General features: G+C 38.6%; 1 pseudogene; it reads right to left on the reverse strand.

Moving 5' to 3' along the window:
• Positions 1-5,493: 5,493 nt before the first annotated feature.
• LOC117701834 (von Willebrand factor D and EGF domain-containing protein-like) overlaps positions 5,494-16,401 on the reverse strand; it is a 79,758-nt pseudogene continuing 68,850 nt past the window's right edge.

Below are 16,401 nucleotides of genomic sequence, written 5' to 3' on the forward strand. Positions count from 1 at the left end.
TTTTTTTTTTTTTTAAACTTCAGTGGAGGTTTAAGGAGTACTATGCAAAACAGGAGGCCAGCCTAAACTGTAATACTCTTCCCACAAAACAGCAAAACACATCACCAAACAAAAGCCTACCTCAGTCTTGCAGCAGAACCCTTCTGATTTAGCAGAGAGGTACAGCAGCAGTGGCACCCGATGCTTTGGACTGCCATGAAAATGAAAGGAATGGAGTTTCAGGTGTGGTCTTTTTAACTTAAGACTGATGCACCCATCTTTATACCAACATGGCTATAATACACGATTTTGTTTTATTTGGGCAGCTGGGGATTACAACTACAACTCTTCTGAATGCCAAGTATCTACACTTCCTTTGGGCATCATGCCCAGGTTTTTTAAGTATTGCCCACAAATTTTATCTTGATTAACTCACACATTGCTGATTTGGTGCTTTTAATAAGTAAATACTTAAACTTGGCAACAAACCATACCTACAAATACAGAAATTGCTGCAAAATATAAACCAAATACAGACGTCTATCGGCACTGGTGTTCCAGCTTGTCTAACTGCTATACATTAGCAATAATATTATTAATAAGAAGAATAGATCCATGTGCCTAGGCTTTCTTTTTCCTTTTTAGTACTGATGATTGGACCCAGAGCTTCAGGTATGATAGACCTGTAGATATATTTAATCCAGCTACGTGGCTGCTCTGATCACATCCAAAGACCTAAGTCTGTGAGATCTGGCTGGAATGTGTACACACCTTTAATCCCAAACAATGACTTCAAATTGAAATGCAAAGTGATGAATCAGAGAAAGATTTGAGAGAATGAGTCGGGGATAGGATGTGCCTTGCTTTCTCAGGAGAAAAGCTATTTAGGGGCAGCTCAGGGAGAGAGAGTTCAGTTATTGGTCAGTTAGAGTTGGGTGTCAGTGCAGTGGAGTGCAGTGGAGTTGAGTTCCTTTGTCAGTTCATGCAGTTCAGTGCAGGTCAGCAGAGACAGTTGAAGCCAGAGAATTACAAGGAGCCAGAACAAATGGCTAGAGTAAGTTTGAGGCCAACCAGAGCAATTTAGTCAGAAACCGAGAGAAGCCCGATTGAATCAGTCAGTTTTGGAAAGGAGTTTGAGCCAGACAGGCTGAGTTGAACCAGTCAGACAAAGTTCAGAAAGAACTAGAAAGAATAAGCTTATTCAGCAGTAATCAAATAAAAGATAGATTCATATAGACTGTATAAGTTCCCTACTGAACTATACTCTACCTAGTACCATGCTTGACCTTTGTTCAACTGCTGTGTGCCACTCACTGTAAAAATTTACAATAACCTCATTTTAATTTTGAAATCACCCAGTAGCCCTCTGAAATAAGTATGTTCACCATTATTTTGCAATGAATGGATTCAAGAATAGAGGAAGGTAAAGGTTCCTTCACAAGTCCACATGCTTGGGATGAGGAAGAGCTAGGATTTTGAAGCTCAAATGTATCCAAGGTGTGTCTGTCACAGGCCCCACCTGGGTGTGTCCTCTAGTGATCTCCTGCCCTGTTCTGGCACTGTGCTCTTAGTAATACCTCTCCAGGTGTGAAAATGTATTCAGCATCTGTTTCCCAGGTACCAGTTCCAACTCTCAGCTTTTCTTCCCAAAGGATCCTTTATTAACTATACATCTTTTTGTTTCTTTTACATAGCCCAGTCTAGTTTGTAGTGCTCATGTGTGCTTGGGGTCTGGAAACATTCACTGGAGCATGAGAAGTCTAACCAGTATTTATAGCCTCAGAAAGGAAATGATTGTCTAGCAACTATCAACTGCCGATAGATAGGCATGGTGGGGCAAGAAACATCAATGCAATTCATGCTGGAATTATGGCTGACTTGTTCTTTCATAACCTGTGTGCAATAACTCCAGTTGTTGTGTGTTTACAATTGTGATACCAATGTCACATCCAGAAGCCAGTATTTCAAAACACTTGGTCCCTACCCTACCACTTCTATGTTCTTCCCACAACCTCTTCTTTGGTATCCCCTAAACCAAGGTATTTTTTTTCACTGATATCTATACCTGGGTGCTGGGATAGTTGAAAGACTCATAGCAACTTTGTAATATGTGCTTCAGAGTAGCCTACTGTGTTTGAGACTTGGTGCTGGAGTTTGAAGATTCCCACAGACTGCAGTAGCAACAGCAAAGCTTTTAGGAGAAGTTCTCCACCTTCTTAATGCTGCTATCATTTAATACAGTTCCTCTTGTTGTAGTGACCTCCAACCATAAAATTATTTTATTGCTACTTTATAAATGTAATTTAATGACTGGCAACTTGCATGATTCATAATTTTAATTAATATTAATATAAATATGCCAGATATCAGATATGCAACCCTGTGAAAGGTTCTTACTCACAGTTTAAGAAGTACTGTTCTAGAAAGGATTAGGTTGGTGCTCTAGGTTGGAATCTGCAGTATCTATCTTTCAGACCTTTTGCAGCTACTTTCCCAACCTCTAGGTCTCCATCTCCATTCCCAGTTCTTATGAAAACAGTCTATACTTATGCATTACGTATTATGTATCTAGGAGACATTAAGTACCATGTCATTTCAATTGACCTCTGATACAGACATAGTCACAGCTGCAACTGATAAAACCACAAACTTACAAATATCACCATATTTGTATCAGGAATATGAACTTAATATCAAATATCAAACTATACTTCCAAGTCAAATTCAAATTACTTGGAGCTTTTATTTGTTTTCTTTGATATTGACAGCTTAGATCATTCCACATTTTCTTAGTTTATTTACTCTTTATAATACTTTCAGCAATATTCAAATAAGCTTCAAAAATTATCTTCAACTCTTCCTGAATCAAATTGCATTTCTAATGCTAGAGGCTTGTAAATAGGACATGCTTCTCAGCGATGTTTCATCTGTATAGAAAGAGAAAGTCACGTTCCAATAAGCAGTAGAAATTCTTCTTATTATCTGTTTATTTTCCCTTCCTCTGGCATGGCACACAAAGCCCTTCAGTTCTGTCAACTTGAAGTCAAATTTACTACACTCTGCACTGTTTTCATAAACAGATCCAAGCGAGGGTAAACAAGCCCACTTGTACCTGGTGCTTGCATGCCAATGTGATGCACACTGAGGAATTGTAACATTAATATGCTCAGTATCCAATAAAACCGACTTTTATATCTTTTGGGAAGGACTACATATTCAGAATAGTTCACACATTTCTCTCCGCCTCATTTCCCAATCTTTTCTTCCCTCACCACTCCTCAGTCCTGCTCTCAATCCAATACACGAGAGCAGATTGGAGAGGGCTTGCTCAGATCTGACCAGCTCAGCACTGAACAACTTGACATCGTGAATTTCACACCATGACTCTGTTATGTCCCCACTATTCTCAGGTTGTGGCCATATTTTTCCTGGATGAACAACAGTGCAGGAAAAAAAAAAAAAAAACATACAGAAATTGACTTTGCACCCAAAACAGACTGATCCAGTTTCGAACTTCAAAAAGAATTTTTTAAAAAAAATATTTTAAGCATTATACTGTTTCAATATATTTAGATTTGCACGATGTTTGAGCTATTTTGTTTATTTTGACAACAGCGTCTCAAGTCACGACATAGCTAAAGTTGAACTTAAACCCCAGATCCTCCAGCCCTCAAGTCTTGAGTGTTTGGCCCTTGGGCCATTTGAAGTACTGAGTAATGCATGGTGGCTTTTCTATTAAAACTCATAGAGTAAGACATTTTTGAAGGGACTTCTGCACGTGCACACATAAGTGTACTTGTATGATCACCACTATACACCTTCAATATGTATAGAAATCAAAACCAAACAACATGTCACGAGTCTGGAATTTGAGTAGTGACTGAGCTGGTATAGTGCAAACTTTTATACAGAAGCTTTGGAATAAATGTATTACAACAGTTGTCTTATGAGTCAAAGCGAGAACATGTCTCCTACAGCAAGAATCCTCTTCTTCCCCTGTTTCTTTGGTTTCTGAAACACAAAGAATCCCCAGTTCTGGTGATAGGCATATTTCTTTTCCTAGAAATGGATTTTAATAGACAACAATATAGCAAGAAAATTGGGGGTGGGGGTGGGGGGTGAGTATGAGAACAGTGTACTCATATGCATAAAATAAGTAAATCTTTAAAAAATATCTATCAATAAAGGACATTTAAAAAATAAATGTTTTAAGAACAGGTAGTATGTTTTTCAATAATTTTGAGTAAAAATAAACATAACAAAAATTTTATATATATAGTTACTTTTCATAGGAGTCACACTGTTGCAAAATGTAATTGTAAAAGTTTACATAATTCAAGAGTTGACAAGCTGTTTTCATCCCAGTTGCTCTATGTGGTTGGGGAGGAATGTAACACTGAAGGATTCCACACTAACAAAGCTCCATCCTCTAGATATAGTTTTAAATGGGCATTACCACCATTTCCCAGAAGATGGCAGTAACATTTATGTTCAGTTAGAACTGTCAATACATTTCGATTCACATAAAGGTCCTGCAGTGTGGAGAATTCACAGTTCCAGCTTCAGACTGTGCTTACAAATATCAGTCTATACTTCTAATAGAAGCTTCCATGTTCACGGAGGAGCATGAGGAACAGAGAGAGGTCACGGGAGGGAAATGGAAATGAATATGATTAACAGACATTATACACATGTATGAAAAGGTCCCAATGAAACCCATTCTTTGTATGATTAATATGCTGCTATAAAACTTTAAACGAAAATAAGACAAATGGAAATAAATCAAATAAACTCTTCTTTCAAATGGATATAAAATTGGACTACAGTTATTTTTAGTTCTAAATTTTATTTTTATTTTGTTTATGTGACAGGTAGCTTAAATGTCAATTTGACATAGCCTAGGACCACCTGGGAAGAAAGTCAAAATGAAAATTTGCTTTGATTAGGTTGGCCTATGGACATTTTTATGGGGAATTATCTTGATTATGTCTTAAATAATGTGGGAATGCCCAACCTGAAAATGGATGGCCCCATTCCCAGGTTTAGGGCCCTAGAGTGTGTAAGAGAGAAAAGAAAGCTATCCAAGCATGGAGCACCGACTTCTCTCTCTTTTCTCTTCTCATCTCTGTGGATATGATGTGACTAGTTGCTTTAAGCTCCTGTCACTGTGACCTCCCCTGCAAGCAATACAATGTAACTTGTAATTGTAAGCTAAAATAAACGCTTTCTACCTTAAGCTGCTTTTTGTCAGAATATTTTATCAGAATGATATAATAGAATTAGGATAGTATGGGAAGAGGGCACACTCATGCCGTGGCACATATGTGGAAGTCGGAAAACAGTATGTGGGATCTGTCTCTCCAGACTTGGTGAAAAACACATTTATCACTGAGCCATCAACAAAGAATTCAGTAATCTAAAATTTTGGTCTCTACTGTGGCCTTCTCCTTAAGCTACAGATTAATTATTCCAATGGGTTCATATACAGAAAATGAAGTAGAGAATGCTGCTTACATTTCTCACACTGCATCCCTTCCCAGGTGGAGGGCAATGACACATGTTGGGAGCTATGCATTCACCCCCATTTTTACATTTTTGAAGGCAGATTGCTTGGAAAATACGAAGGTAAAGAAATTATAAATTTAAACTACTAGTCAAATTGTAATATGAACTACAAAAAACTTCAATTTTTTTAAAAAGAAAAGTTTACAAGTCAAAAATTAAAAGATCTTTCCTCAGCCAGGAGTGATGGAACAGGCCCATAATCCTACCACTTTGGAGTCTAAGGGAGTAATATCTGGAGTTGAAGTTCAGTCTGAGCTACACAGCAAGTTCAGGGCTCGACTAAATGATATAAGAACCTGTCTCCAAAGTAAAATAAAATGAAACAAAAAAAAAAACTAAAATAGAAACACTTTTATCAATATCATTTCCCAATATCAGGCATAGTCTTGAAAAAAGTCTTACCAACATGTCAACCTAAACAAACCTGAACAAGGACAAGAATAAACATGCCAAATGAAGTTTTGGGAAAGACCACAGGTATTAACTCTACATAAAGAACCACAGGCAACCGAGTAATCCCAACATGGGAAGAAAGTTTTCCCCAGAGAGGAGAACATCAAGTCATTTCCAATATCAAATGTCAGCCCTGAGAACCTGTAAAAGAAACATGATTCAGACTGAGTAGGCTTTTTCTCCTTCTTTCTTTCTTCCTTCCTTTCTTCCTTTCCTTTATCTTTTCTATTTATCTATATATTTTCACACTTGTACAATCAGATATGCACAAAAACCCAGTTCTCCCATCAAAGCAAATCCTGGACACACTATCACACTGGAAAAGCAAGATTCAAATCTAAAATCACTTCTCATGATGATGATGATAGAGGACTTTAAGAACAACATAAATAACTCCCTAAAAAAATACAAGAGAACACAGGTAAACAGGTAGAAGCTCTCTTAAAGAGGAAACACAATGAGAAGACCAAACATAAGGATAATAGGTATAGAAGAGAGCAAAGATTCCTACAACTTAAAGGGCCAGTAAATATCTTCAACAAATTATAGAAGAATACTTCCCTAGCCGAGAGAGAGAGAGAGAGAGAGAGAGAGAGAGAGAGAGAGAGAGAGAGAGAGAGGCACATGAATATACAAGAAGCCTACAGAACTTGAAATAGACTGGACAAAAGGGAAATTCCTCCTATCACATAATAATCAAAACACCAAAATGCACAAAACAAAGAAAGAATATTAAAAGCACTAAGGGAAAAAGGTCAAGTAACATACAAAGGCAGACCTATCAGAATCACACCAGACTTCTCACCAGAGATTTAAAAGCCATAAGATCCCGGGTAGATGTCATATAGATGCTAAGACAACAAAAATGCCAGCCCAGACTACTATACCCAGCAAAACTCTCAATTACCATAGATGGAGAAACCAAGATATTCCATGACAAAACCAAATTTACACAATATCTTTCCTCAAATACAGCCCTACAAAGGATAATAGATGGAAAACTCAAATATAAGGAGGAAAACTACAACCTAGAAAAAGCAAGAAATTAATCTTCTTTCAACAAACCCCAAAGAGGATAGCCACACTAGCATAATTCCATCTCTAACAACAAAAATAACAGAAAACAACAATCACTTTTCTTTTATATCTCTTAACATTAATGGACTCAATTCCCCAATAAAAAGATATTGACAGACTAGATACATAAACAGGACCCAGCATTTTGCTGCATAAAGGAAACACACCTCAGTGACTAAGACAGACACTACCTCAGAGTAAAGGGATAGAAAACAATTTTCCAATCAAATGACCCAAGAAACAAGCTGAAGTCGACATTCTAATATCGAATAAAATTGACTTTGAACCAAAAGTTATCAAAAAAGATAAGGAAGGAGAGTTTATGCTTGTCAAAGAAAAAATATCTACCAAGATGAATTCTCAGTTCTGAACATCTATGCTCCAAATGCAAGAGCACCCACATTCATAAAAAAATAAACTTTACTAAAGCTCAAAACACACATTGCACCTCACAAATAATAGTGGGAGACTTCAATATCCCACTCTCATCAATGGACAGATCATGGAAACAGAAACTAAACAGAAACACAGTGAAACTAAAAAAAGAGACATGAACCAAATGGATTTAACAGATATCTATAGAACATTTCATCCTAAAACAAAAGAATATACCTTCTCATCAGCACCTCATGGCACCTTCTCCAAAATTGACAACAGATACAGTAAGAAGACTGAAATAATCCCTTGCATCCTATCAGATCTGCAGAAAGTGGCTATCAGCTTTGCAGCCATCTCAAGCCATATACCCTGACATAAGACTTGTTTTTCAACAGCCTACAACAGCTGAAGCACACTCTGATATCCCACATATTTTGTTTTGCTGTTTACTGCCCCCAGCTGTAAGGCGTACGTGGTATCCATGCCTGCAAGGCATGCAGTTCATATAAACATCTGCAAGGCACGTGGTATCCACACGCCTACAAGGCACGTGGCAAAAGCGTATAAATCCCAGATTTCCCTTCAATAAACGAGACTTGATCAGAACCTCTGTCTTGTCTCCGTTCTTCAAGTCTCTTCCCCTTTATTCCTCTCTCTCTCTCTCTCTCTCTCTCTCTTCTCTCTCTCTCTCTCTCTCGACCTTGACCTGCAGACTGGAGTGGCAGCTTGAGCCAGGAAACAGTGGCAGCCAAGTGTGGAGTGGAGAGGAACATTTTAGGCCCACAACGAGAGGCAGCGGAAACGAGAGACCCAGTGAGGGACATTACAGGAAGAAGGACCTGTTGATTGTTGCAGGAATCTGCCTCTTGAGAAAGGTATAATGAAAATGGGGCAAGAAATAAGTCAGCCTGAACTTAACTCTCTGTTTTTGTTTTGTTGTTTACTGCTCATGTGTGTTAATTACCTGCTTTTGTTTTGCTGTTTGAATGCTGTCTTTCAGGTTCAAAATAAAAAGAAACATATATATCTGAAATTAGAATCCAAAAAACAACCAAAGGTTGATGACAATTTGTCAGAGCCAGATTGTGCCGACATAGAGGAAGAGGCAGTTAAATATTATGACCATGAAAGGCCCTCTCCCAGAGCATCTCCACTTCCAGAGGCTCCCATTGTGGAGACAGTGGTTGTAGATCCCAGAAAGGAGTTACAAGATAAACTTTCTTTTCTTAAACAACAAATAGAGTTAGAAAAAGAGTATCAGGACTTAATTAATCAGCTACAAAAATTAAGGACAGGGAAGAGGTCTCTAGAGGCCAACTGCAAAAATCCCCCAGATTTTCACGTTCTTCAACCTGGTGTCCAAAGGCAGTCCCTATCCTCTAGCTTTAGTTCAGCTACAGATCAGCCAGAGGAGGGAGACGCTAAGGCTTTCCCTGTATCAGAGACCAGAGACGCTCAAGGGGTTTCTTGGAGACATCACACAGGGTTTAATTTTTAAATTATTAAGGAATTAAAAAATGCCGTATCTCAATACAGTGCCACCGCTCACTTTACTCTTGCAATTTTAGAGTCTGCTGCAGAGGAGTGGCTGACTCCTAATGATTGGAATACGTTAGTGAGAGCAGTTCTTAGTGGTGGAGACTATCTTATTTGATCTTATTGATGGAGAGTATCATGAGAATTGTAAAGAGACAGCTAGGAGAAACATTCAGGCAGGCAATGGTTGGTCCTTTGATGCCTTAGTAGAAGGGCAATTTGCTTCTAGTGATAACCAGATGCAATATGACCCAGGTTTATATGCTCAAATTCAAAATGCAGCCATGAAGGCTTGGCATAAACTTCCGGTAAAGGGGGACCCTGGTGCATCTTTAATAACAGTCAGGCAAGGGCCTGATGAACGATTTTCTGACTTTGTTCACCGATTACTGACAACAGCAGGGAGGATTTTTGGTAATGCAGAGGCAGGTGTAGACTATGTGAAACAACTTGCATATGAAAATGCCAATTTTGCCTGCCAAACGGCCATTAGACCCTACAGGAAAAAGACAGATCTTACAGAGTATATCAGACTCTGTTCTGACATAGGTCCCTCATACCAACAGGGCTTAGCTATGGCAGCTGCCATGCAAGGACAATCAGTAAGAGATTTTTTTGGCAAGTAAAGACAGAAAGGTATGTTTTAAATGTGGTAAGCCTGGACAATTTGGAAGAGATTGCAGGGTAGAAAATGAGTTAATCCAGAGACAGCCCAGAAAATATCCTGGGCTCTGCCCACGTTGCAAACGTGGAAGGCATTGGGCTAGTGATTATAGGTCTAAAAGAGACGCACAAGGTAACACCCTTTCCCATAATCAGGGAAACGAGCCTCGAACCAACACAAGCCAAAACAGGCTTATGGAACAGTCAGTTTCTTACCAGCGAACACCAATCCCTTTCTGAACTTAGTAGAACAACACCAGGAAGTGCAGGACTGGACCTCAGTTCTGCCACCCACACAGTATTAACCCCAGAAATGGGACCTCAGGCCTTACCCACTGGAGTGTTTGGACTTCTCTGTCCAAATGTGTTTAGCCTGATAGTGGGAAGAAGCAGTGCTACTATGCAGGGACTACAAATTTTTCCTGGAGTTATAGAAAATGATTATCAAGGTGAGATTAAGGTAATGGCCCAGGCAATTCAGAATATAGTCACCATTCCTACAGGAAGGAGGATAGCTCAACTATTGTGAAGAGGGCCACAACAAGTAGCCTCTCACGGCCTCTCTTCATAGTGCCAAGCCTGAAATCCTTTTCATGACCCTTTCAGTCCTGGGCTGTTAACCACAACTGAGGCTTCATCTTCACTAATGGCCTTCCATGGCTTCTCACAGTGCCAAGCCTCAGCTGCTCTCCATGTCCCCTTGGGCATTCTGTTTAATTTCTCCATAGCCTCGAGGCTATGTCTTGAGTATTATTGTCTCATGGTATTCCTTGTATAGTGAGTGGATAAACTAAGGTTGCTTTTCTAACAGTCTTGGGTCACCTACTTGAAGTTTTATTATGCAGTGGCATCTTAGGCTCTAGGCAAAACACTTTCGCCTGTGTCTGCACATATGTGTTGAGGTTTTACTAATGCCTGTCTACATTTCTCTGTGTCTGAGGATTTTTATTCTTGTTTATAAGTTTCTCTTCTTTTGACTGGGGCAGACACCTAGCTGGTTTATTCCGTGAAGAAATCATATCCTGATTCATTCTAGAGAAATCATTGCACTCAGAGAAATGGATAAGAACCCTCTCCCACTACCTTATGCTAAAGACTTACAACTGGGAGCCTGGGGAACTCAGGGCCCATCAGCTACCCAAACGCTGCCCATCCTGAATACCATCCCACCCTTAGAACCCATCCTTGGTCCTTTTGGCTGGGGCAGACACCTAGCTGGTCTGTCCCTAGAGGCTACCATATCCTGAGCCATCATAGAGGACTCAGTGCACTCAGAGCAGCATGATTTCAGGATCCCAGAGGAGGCCTGAATCCTAGCAGTTCTTCCACTCAGGAACTCAGGATCACAGAGACATCTGGGTTCTGAAGAGTTCTGACACAAGCAAGATAACTGAAAAGACAGGCTTCAGTCAGAGACAGTGAGTACAGGTTGCACTAGAGTTAACCAGATGGCAAAAGACAAGCACAAGAACATAAGCAACAGAAAAACAAAGTTACCTGGCATCATCAGAACCCAGTACTCCCACCATAGCAAGCCCCGAACACCCCATCACACTGGAAAAGCAGGATTCAGAATTAAATTCACTTCTCATGAGGAGGATAGAGGACTTTAAGAAGGACATAAATAACTCCCTTAAAGAAGTACAGGAGAACACAGGTAAACAGGTAGAAGCCATTAAAGAGGAAACACAATTTTTTCTTAAAGAACTCAAGAAAACACAACCAAATAGGTGAAGGAATTAAGCAAAACCAACCAGGATCTAAAAGTGGAAGTAGAAACAATAAAGAAATCTCAACGGGAGACTACCCTGGAGATAGAAAACCTAGGAAAGAAATCAGGAGTCTTAGACACAAGCATCACCAACAGAGTACAAGAGAGAGAAGAGAGATTCTCATGTGCAGAAGATACCATGGAAAACATTGATAAAACTTTCAAAGAAAATGCAAAAAGCTCCTAACCAGAAACATCCAGAAAATCCACAACAGAATTAGAAGACTAAACCTCAGTATGATACTTATAGATGAGAGTGAAGATTCCCAACTTACACGGCAAGTAAACATCTTCAACAAAATTATAGAGGAAAACTTCCATAACCTTAAAAAAAATGTCCATGAACATACAAGAAGCCTACAGATCCTCAAATAGACTAGACCAGAAATGAAATTCCTCCAGTCTCATAAGAATCAAAACATCAAATGCACAGAACAATGAAAAAAAAACTAAAAGCAGTAAGGGAAAAAGGTAAATTAAGATATAAATGCAGACCTATGAGAATCACACCAGACTTCTCAACAGAGACTATGAAAGTCAGATGATCCTGCACAGATATCATGATCATCCTAAGGGAACATAAATGTGAGCCCAGACTACTATACTCAGCAAAACTCTCAATCACTATGAATGGAGAAACCAAGATATTCTGTGACAAAACCAAATTTACACAGTATCTGCCCACAAATCCAGCACTTCAAAGGATAATTGATGGAAAACTCCAACACAAAAAGGGAAACTAAAACCTAGAAAAAGCAAGGAAGTAATCTTCCAAAAACCCCAAAAGAAGATAGCTACACAAACACAATTTTACCTCTAATCACAAAAAACCAGGAAGCAACAATCATGTTTTCTTAATATCTCTTAACAACAATGGACTCAATTCTCCAATAAAAAGATGTAGACTATCAGACTGGATACAGAAACAGGACCTAGAATTTTGCTGCATACAGGAAATGCACCTCAGTGACAAAGACAGACACTACATCAGAGTATGAGGATGGAAAACAATTTTCCAAGCAAATGGTCCCATGAAACAAGCTGGAGTAGCCATTCTAATATCAAATAAAATCAACTTCCAACCAAAAGTAATCAAAAAGAATAAGGAAGGACACTTCATACTTACCAACGGAAAAAAACTACCAAGATGAACTCTCAATTCTGAACATCTATGCTCCAAATGCAAGGGCACCCACATACATTAAAGAAACTTTACTAAACCTCAAAGCACACATTGGGCCTCACACAATAATAGTGGAGGATTTCAACACCCCACTCTCAACAATAGACAGATCATGGAAACAGAAACTAAACAGAGACACAATGACATTAACAGAAGTTATGAACCAAATGGATTTCACAGATATTTATGGAGCATTTCATGCTAAAACAAAAGAATATACCTTCTTCTCAGCACCTCATGGTACCTTCTCTGTAACATATGATTGGTCACAAAACAGGCCTCAAAAAATATGGAAAGATTGAAATAATCCCTTGCATCCTATCAGATCACAATGGACTAAGGCTGGTCTTCAATAATGACAAAAACAATGAAAAGCCCACATATATGTGGAAACTGAACAACACTCTACTCTATGATGACTTGGTCAAAGGAGAAATAAAGAAAGAAAATAAAGACGTTTTAAAATTTAATGAAAATGAGGACACATTATACGAAAACTTGGGAGACTCCTTGAAAGCAGTTCTAAGAGGAAAACTCACAGCTCTAAGTGCCTACAAAAAGAAACTGGAGAGAGCACACACTAACAACTTGACAGCACACCTGAAAGATCTAGAAAAAATAGAGGCAAATACACACAAGAGGACTAGACAGCAGGAAGTAATCAAACTCAGGGCTGAAATCAACCAAGTAGAAACAAACAAACAAACAAAAAAAACCTATACAAATATGAACAAAAGCAGGAGCTGGTTCTTTGAGAAAATCAACAAGACAGATAAACCCTTAGCCAGATTACACAGAGGGCACAGAGATGGTATCCACATTAATAAAATCAGAGCTGAAAAAGAAGACATAACAACAGAAACTGAGGAAATTCAAAAAGTCATTAGATCCTACTACAAAAGCTTATATTCAACAAAACTGGAAAATCTGGATGAAATGGACAACTTTCTAGACAGATACCAGGCACCAAAGTTAAATCAGGTGTAGATAAACCATCTAAACAGTCCCATTACCCCTTAAAAGAAATATCAGCAATCATTAAAAGTCTCCCCACCAAATTAAGCCCAGGACTAGGTGGTTTTGATGCAGAATTCTATCAGGACTTCAAAAAGACCTAATACCAATTTTCTTCAAGCTATTCCACAAAATAGAAAAAGAAGGAACACTACCCAATTTGTTCTATGAAGCCACAATCATGCACATAACTAAATCTCACAAAGACCCAACAAAGAGAACTTCAGACCAATCTCCCTTATGAATATTGATGTAAAAATACTCAATAAAATTCTCACAAACTAAACCCAAGAACACATCAAATCAATCATTCACCATGATCAAGTAGGCTTTATTCCAGGAATGCAGGGATGGTTCAATATACAGAAATCCACCAATGTAATCCATTATATAAACAAACTCAAAGAAAAAAATCACATGATCATCTCACTAGATGCTGAGAATGCATTTGACAAAATTCAACATCCCTTCATGTTAAAAGTCTTGGAAAGATCAGGAATTCAAGACACATACCTAAACATATTAAAAGCAATATACAGCAAGCCAGTAGCCAACATCAAACTAAATGGAGAGAAACTTGAAGCAATCCCACTAAAATCAGGAACTAGAACTAGACAAGGTTGCCCACTCTCTCCCTACCTATTCAATGTTGTACTAGAAGTCCTAGCCAGAGCAATTAGGCAACAAAAAGAAGTCCAAGGGATACAAATAGGAAAGGAAGAAGTCAAAATATCACTATTTGCAGCTGATATCTTAGTATACTTAAGTGACTCCAAAACTTCCACCAGGGAACTTCTAAACCTGATTTAAAAAAAAAAAAACTTTAGCAAAAACCCTGGTTATAAAATCAACTCAAACAAATCAGTAGCCTTCCTCTACTTGAAAGATAAACAGGATGAGAAATAAACAGGGTGAGAATGAAATTAGGGTAATGACACCATTCACAATAGTCACAAATAATATAAAATACATTGGTGCAAATCTAACCAAGCAAGTGAAAGATGTGTATGACAAGAACTTCAAGTCTCTGAAGAAAGAAATCCAAGAAGATCTCAGAAGATGGAAAGTGTTGGGAGCCGACTTTAAGCAGAAAGCAGCTAGAAAGCAGCTATCAACTTTACAGCCATCTGGAACCATATACCCTGATAGAGACTTGTTTTTCAATAGCCTACAACAGCTGAAGCACACTCTGATAAATATATTGTTTATCCCACATAGCTTGTTTTGCTGTTTAGTGACCCCAGCTGCATGGTGCACGGTGCATGTGGTAAAATGTTTTCACCTGTGTTCTCCTGCTTGTGCTTATAAATACCCAGGATTTCCTTGTAAGTGTGTGGTGTAGTAGTAGTAGGTGTGGTGTGTGTGTGGTGGTCAGTTACAGTTGTGAATATAGTCTGTGGGAGACAGTAAAGGTGACTTGACCACAGATCCTCTGGCTTGTCTCTATTCTTCGAATTTCTTCCCCTTCTTCCCCCCACTCTCTCTCTTGCTAGACCCTGACCTGTGGAACAGATCGGGAAAGATCTCCCATGCTGGTGGATTGGCAAGATTAATATAGTAAATATGGCCATCTTGCCAAAAGCAATCTACAGATTCAATGCAATCCCTATCAAAATGTCAACTCAATTCTTCATAGAGACAGAAAGAGCATTTCTCAAATTCATTTGGAATAACAAAAAACCAGGATAGGGAGAACTATTCTAAACAATAAAAGAACTTCTGGGGGAATCACCATCCCTGTCCTCAAGCTGTACTACAGAGCAATACTGATAAAAAAAAAAAAAAAAAAAAAAAAAAAAAAAAAAAAAAAAAAAAAAAAAAAAAAAAAACCTGCATGGTCTTGGTACAGAGACAGGCAGGAAGATCAATGGAACAAAATTGAAGATCCAGAAATGAACCCATACACCTATGGTCACTTGATCTTTGACAAAGGAGATAAAACTGTCCAATGGGGGGAAAAACAGCATTTTCAACAAATGGTGCTGGTTCAAATGGAGGTCAGCAATTAGACGAAGGCAAATCAATCCATTTATATTTCCTTGTACAAAGTTCAAGTCCAAGTGGATAAAGGACCTTCACATAAAACCAGATACACTGAAAATAATAGAAGAGAAAGTGGGAAAGACCCTCGAATACCTAGGCACAGGGGAAAAGTTCCTGAACAGAACACCAATGGCTTATGCGCTAAGATCAAGAATTGACAAATGGGACCTCATAAAATTGCAAAGCTTCTGTAAGTCAAGGGATAAAGTGGTAAGGAACAGATTGGGAAAGTCAATAGGATAAAGTGGCAAGGAACAGATTGGGAAAAGATCTTTACCAATCCTACATTCAATACAGGGCTAATATCCAATATATACAAAGAACTCAAGAAATTAGATTCTAGACAACCAAATAACCCTATTAAAAATGGGGTAAAGAGCTAAACAAACAATTCTCAACTGAGGAAACTCAAATGGCCTAGAAGCACCTAAAGAAATGTTCAATATCCTTAGTCAATAGGGAAATGCAAATCAAAACAACCTTGAGATTCCACCTCACACCAGTGAGAAAGGCCAAGATCAAAAACTCAGGTGATAGCAGATGCTGGTGAGGATGTGGAGAAAGAGGAACACTCCTCCATTGTTGGTGGGATTGCAAGCTGGTACAACCACTCTGGAAATCAGTCTGGTGGTTCCTCAGAAAATTGGACATAGTATTACCTGAGGACCCAGCTATACCACTCCTGGGCATATACCCAGAAGATGCTCCAAAATGTAACAAGGACACATGCTCCACTATG

The sequence above is a fragment of the Arvicanthis niloticus genome, unplaced genomic scaffold, assembly GCF_011762505.2.
Source record: "Arvicanthis niloticus isolate mArvNil1 unplaced genomic scaffold, mArvNil1.pat.X pat_scaffold_266_arrow_ctg1, whole genome shotgun sequence".
In the NCBI taxonomy this organism is placed as follows: domain Eukaryota; kingdom Metazoa; phylum Chordata; class Mammalia; order Rodentia; family Muridae; genus Arvicanthis; species Arvicanthis niloticus.